Source organism: Mus musculus, chromosome 13 (genome assembly GCF_000001635.26).
Source record: "Mus musculus strain C57BL/6J chromosome 13, GRCm38.p6 C57BL/6J".
Taxonomy (NCBI): Eukaryota; Metazoa; Chordata; class Mammalia; order Rodentia; family Muridae; genus Mus; species Mus musculus.
The window spans coordinates 69,997,365-70,003,703 of record NC_000079.6 but is presented as its reverse complement, the minus strand read 5'-3'; positions in this window follow the sequence as shown (position 1 = coordinate 70,003,703).

The window sequence follows — 6,339 nt, the reverse complement described above, 5'->3', positions numbered from 1 at the left end:
AAAGGGATTGCTCACGAATGTGCTGAATGAGAAGTCTATTTACTCAAGAGCTTTATCATGTCGTTGTGCGGACACAATACCGCTCAGGTGACATGGACCGGGTGGAGGGCATCATACATGATTTGAACCTCTCAAGAGATGGACAAAAAGTGGCCGACAGCACTCTCCACCTCTGCTCCTTACAGACTTAGCAACAGCAGTGACAGGGAAGGAGAGGAGGGGGCGGGGCAGCGAGGGGCGGGGCAGTGAGGGGCGAGGCAAAAGTTAGAAGGTGACGACGCAGGACAGTGTACTGTAGCCTCAGATTCACAGGAAAAGTAAAAGAAAAAGAATAGACAGAATAACAGCAGCACACATAACAGCCTCAGGAGCACATCAGCTAACAGGAGCTGAGAGTCATGGGCCAACTCCAGTGTGATGGTTTGTATATGCTCTGCCTGGGAGTGGCACTATTAGAAGGTGTGGCCCTGTTGGAGTATGTGTCACTGTGGGTGTGGGCTTTAAGACCCTCATTCTAACTGCCTAGAAGTCAGTCTTCCACTAGCTGCCTTCAGATGAAGATATAGAACTCTCAGCTCCTCCTGCACCATGCCTGCTTCAATGCTGCCATGTTCCCACCTTCATGATAATGGACTGAACCTCTGAAGCTGTACCTAGTTAAATGCTGTCCTCATAAGAGTTGCCTTGGTCATGGTGTCTGTTTCACAGCAGGAGAACCCTAACTAAGACTACCAGTCATAAACTTTCAACCCACATTCTCACACCTAAGCCACGTGACTGCCCCACACCAGATGAAACATTGTTTCCATTGAGTTCATACAATGTGTCCCAAGGTTAAGAGGTGCTTAAAGTAGGAGTCTGGAAACTCACACCCAGGCAATCTGACTTCAATTTCATGCCAAACCCAGGAATACTGGATGAACGGCAGTGCAAAGAATCTGAGAGAAGCTGCGTGTATTTTGAGTGAGCAGAGAAGGAAAGCAAAACCAAAAAGCATGGGAAGGGGGAATATGCGTGTTGAAATTCTAGCTACAGAATATCTGTTTGTTTTTATGAGTTGTTTCCTCAGATATTGGTAAACACAGAAAGTGTCTTTTACTTCTGAAAATAAATCCAATAGGTCAATGGATGAGAATATAGGTGTCAACTTGGCACAAGCTGGAGTTATCACAGAGAAAGGAGCCTCCCTTGAAGAAATGCCTCTATGAGATCCAGCTGTAAGGCATTTTCTCAATTAGTGATCAAGGTGGGAAGACCCACTGTTGGTGGTGCCATCCCTTGCTGGTAAGTTTAGGTTCTATAAGAATGCAAGCTGAGCAAGCCAGGGGAAGCAATCCAGTAAGCAGCATTCCTCCATGGTCTCTGCATCAGCTCCTGCCTCCAAATTCCTGCCCTGTGTGAGTTCCTGTCCTGACTTCCTTTGGTGATGAACAGCAGTATGGAAGTATATGCTGAGCAAATCCTTTTCTCCCCAACTTGCTTCTGGGTCATGATGCTTTTGTACAGGAATAGAAACCCTGAGGTGATGAGTAGATGTGAAGATAGACGGAGAGTGGGCGGATCAGTGGTGGAGAGATGGGTCTACAGATGATAGGTGCTGGCTAGGTTGTGGACAGAGGGGCGGGTAGGAAGATAGTAGAGTAAACTTACTTTCCTAAAAGCCCCCTGTTTGGGTCTCCTTCCCTGTGGTTGTGATCAAATACCCTGACAAAAAGAACGTGGGAAAGAAAGGTTTATTTTGCTCACCTCTCCTGTCCATGATAGCAGGGAAGTGAGGTAGAAGGGATGTGAGGCAGCTCCTCGCATCCACAGTCAAGAGAAAGAGAATTAAATGTGCTCATGCTCAGCTTGTTCTTTCTACTCTTAGGCAGTCCAGAATCCCCTGCAGGAAGTACTGCTACCCACAGTGGGTGGGCAATTTTCCAATTGTCTTACTTAGGGTTTCACTGCTGTGAAGAGACATTATGGCCAAGCCAAGGCTTAAAAAGGAAAACATTTAATTGGGACTTCCTTGAGGTTTTAGAGGTTTGGTCCAATAGCATCATACTTTCAACACATAATGGCACAGGATTTACATCACTTTTCTAAAACAAAGGAAAGGGAGCACGGTGAGGAAATATTAGACCAAAGCAAGAACAACAACAACAAAACCAATAAGACAAAAAAACAAAAACAAAAACAAAAACAAAAACAAAAACAAAAACATCTTAACAAACTCCAAACTCTGCATCTCCATGTCTGATGTTCAAGTGCTTTTCAGATCTCCAACTCCTTGTAGTTTTGCTAACTACAATACACTTCTTTGTCTTGGGTTGTTTTCCACTCCCTGTTAACAGCTCTGCCTTGATAAGTATCCCATGGCTCTGTCATCTTCAACCTATTAGGGTCTCCAAGGCAATACAGGCTTCACCTCACAGCTTCACACAATGGCCTCTGTAGGCCTCCATGCAGGGACACCCCTGCCACACCTGGGCTCAGCAATATTTCTTAGTCACAAAGGAAGATTCCATAACCGCTCACTTTCTTCTATCTTTGACCCTAAAGTCTGACCACATGGCTGAAGCTGCCAAGTTCTGCTGTTTGCTGGAACTGAAGCAAGACCCCCTCCTTTGACTGCATCTTCACCAGCTTTCTGTTCTCAATGGCCTCCTTTACTGCCTAAGCTTGGATGTCCTAGAATGTGCTCTGTAGACCAGGCTGAGCTTGAACTCAAAGATCTTCAGTCCTGACTACTGGGATTAAAGGTGTGTACCACCACACCTGGACCTAAACTGCTCTTATCTCCTTTTCACAAGTGGAAGCTTAGCTGGGTGGGGGTCTTCCCTTGAGGTCACCACTCCCTTTAACCCATTTCTTAATCGGTTTATCTCCTTGAACACAGGACTTAGCTCCATTCCATTTTTTTTTTCTCCACAGCTTGTATTTTCCCTTGCTAAGCTTGCTTCTTTTCATCAATAAGTTCTTCATAAGACTGGCACTAGTAACCACAGGACAGTCTACACTAGACTGTTTTGAGATTTTTTTTTTCTTACTAATGTAATTAATCTAAATCTTTTCTCTTTAGCCTCAGGCAGACTCTTCAGACAAGAGCAAAAGCAGCCTTATTCTTCACCAAAGTATCTCAAGAAAAATCTCCAGGCAACGTACTGAAATTCTTCTGCTCTGAAACTTCTCCTACTCTAACAAGGCCATACATCCTAAAAGTGCCACTCCCTATAGGCCAAACATTGAAACATATGAGTCTATGGGGCCGTACCTATTCTTTTTTTTTGGGGGGGGGGGAGTTCGAGACAGGGTTTCTCTATGTAGCCCTGGCTGTCCTGGAACTCACTCTGTAGACCAGGCTGGCCTCGAACTCAGAAATCCACCCACCTCTGCCTCCCAAGTGCTGGGATTAAAGGCGTGCATCGCAGTCCCTCAGTGAGACTCTTCCCAGATGATTTCAGAGTCTGTCAAGGTAAAATTTAAGCTCAGTGTCTTATCACCCCCATGCACATTTTTTTTCTGATCTAAATTCTGTCAGTCCACACAGACACAGGATGTACTGTCCCCCAGCCTTGAGTGGGCTGAATCAGACCTTGTTTTTTGCCACAGCTGGCTAGCCCACCTAAGTAAAGTCTATTGTCTGCCACATCTGCAGCTCCCTCCAAGACACTACTACCTGCTGAGCAGCCTGAGCTTGTTGTTTTAACCTGGCATAGTGGGGGATGGGTTTCCCCCCTTTTTAAGTTCAAACTCAAAAAGTAAACACTGGGCCTTGATCAGAAACTTTGTCTTGGTCTCATTCTTCTCTTGCCATCTATCCCATACTACCCCAGCTTTCCTTTCAGGAACCCAATTCTCAGTAGCCTCTGGTAAAGGATTCTCTGACAATAAGCACCTTTACCCATTCCACTGGCCCCATATTCTACCTTTCTGAAAGTGATCAGTCTGAAAAGATAATGAGGGTAATATCGAGAATCATTAGAATGGAATAAAATGTACAGAAAAGGAAACTTGTAATTCAGCTGACACTGGGTCGGGGGGGCATGACTAGGAGCAAGAGGAAAAGCAAAAGATAACATCCTTAGTAAAGATGGCTATGATGAGAATCCCAGAGGCTTCTACAAACCAGTGCATTCATCAAATAGATTATCACAGCCTGTCCCTCCCTTCTTCCATTCTAGGATTCAACAATATCACACGCTGAGGCCTTTCTTGCCTCCAGTCTATGAACTAGTAGCCCACCTTCTTCCCCCAGCCATGCCTGCCTTCCCTCCCAATCACCTGCATCCAGAATGCTGTGTGCACATTTGCTTGTTCAGGTCTCTCGAGTCTCCTGCCGGCTCCAGAGGATGAGTCCCTCAAAGATACAGTGTTAAAATAGTACCTAGCACAAAGTCGGTTATAAACCAGTAAGTAAGGAAATAATCTTTTATTCAGAAGAGGAGAATGGCTTGCAGTTAAAACCAAATAACAGATCAGAAAGAATTCACAGAAGAAAAAACAGGTTTTTCCAAAATTAAAGAATAGATCGGAAAATTCCCCAGAACACAAAGCAGAAAGGCAGGCAGAAGAAAGGTTTAAGAAAAGAATAAGACATGTAAAAAAAACCAAAAGACCTCCATATTTTCTATAGGATTCCAGAAGGAGAAAGGAAAACAAAGTAGGGGAAACACAAAGACATGGGATGAGAATTGTGGGCTAGCCTTCACCCATCCTCCCCCTCCACTCTGCTCAGGATCCTGGAAGCTCAGCGATATTCAGGGACCTGTGCTGTGGCCTTCCACTCTGTCCTACCTGTCCAAGAAGTGACAAGGTTAAAGCTAAAGTCAACACTTCAAGCAGGAATGTCAGAGAGAGGCTGGGCCCCTGCACCTCCACACCACCCACAGTATCCCCACAGCACTGTCTGTTCTCACATCCCAGAGTGCTTTGCACTGTCCTTCTGCTGTACTTCTCCTGAGTACACACATGAGAAATTGAAGTCTTAGCAAGTTAAGAATTGTTAAATAAATCTTGAAAAGAATTCAAATATAAATATAATAAACTTATTTTAAAACAGTAAACACTAAGATGTAAATGAGAGAGAGAGAGAGAGAAAGAAAGAAAGAAAGAAAGAAAGAAAGAAAGAAAGAAAGAAAGAAAGAAAGAAAGAAAGAAAGAAAGAAAGAAAGAAAGAAAGAAAGAAAGGAAGGAAGGAAGGAAGAGGAAACAGTATCCAAAGGCTTTTTTTATTTTATTTTTGTTGGATTGTTGTTGTTGTTGTTGTTGTTGTTGTTGTTGTTTCTCTGTGTAGTCTTGGCTGTCCTGGAACTCACTCTGTAGACCAGGCTGGCTTCGAACTCAGAAATCTTCCTGCCTCTGCCCCCCAAGTGCTAGGATTAAAGGCGTGTGCCACCAAGCCTGGCCAAAGGTTTTTCTTAACAGTTGTTCATCACCATAAACATGGCAAGTAATCGAAATGCTCACCAATGCAGTTGGGTATGGAATACGAGTGAAACAATATGCTCCACAACTGGCTTTAAAAATGGACAAACAAGCATTTTACACAACTCACCTAAGTGAGCAAACATCTGCTTCCTGCTGAGACCATACATGATAAACCATCAGTCTAGGTGGACTTAATAAGCAGCATACGGAGGGACGCATGAACAATGGCCCCTGTCCAGTGGTCTCATATCAGTTTCATGTGCCAAAAATCCAGAATCTCACAGCTGCCACAGAATGAATGAGCTCCTTATGATGTAGTGTCAGACATACCACTGGCTGCTCTTGGCACTTTTCTTTAACCTAGACTGGACCTAAGCCCAATCATCTCTCAAGTGTAAGTGAAAGTAGATGTAAATTTAGAAAAACAAATACCCAGAAAGTGCCCATGCTCTTCTTAGGAAGTTACTTAAGCATGCACCAAGGGAATAAGTGAAAGACTCAGAGAGGAGCCCCTCGCTCAGGCCTCAGGACAATAGCAGACACCCAAGAACTCACGATAGACGGAGCTTGTTGCAAACTACATGAGACTTTATTCGGGGAAAGCCAGAGCTCTGGGGACAACTCATATCCCACGCAGGGGTAGAGGAGTCGATCTCGAGGGAAAAGAGGTCCCAGTTTTTATAGGCCCTCAGGGGGGAAAGGAGAAGGGGGAGAGTAGGGGATTTCCAGATCTAAACAATGTCTATTCTCAAGAAATGGGTATGGGAGGGGTACAAGGAAAGAGTCTAATGAAGGTGCAGCAATGGGCACACACCTGGTCAGAACATTGGCAGACACACAGGTTTGAGGAGTGGCCAGAGCATTGTGCACCTCTATTTTTCTAAATCAGTGAAGCTAGTTCTGCTAACACTGACGTCTATCTTGCCA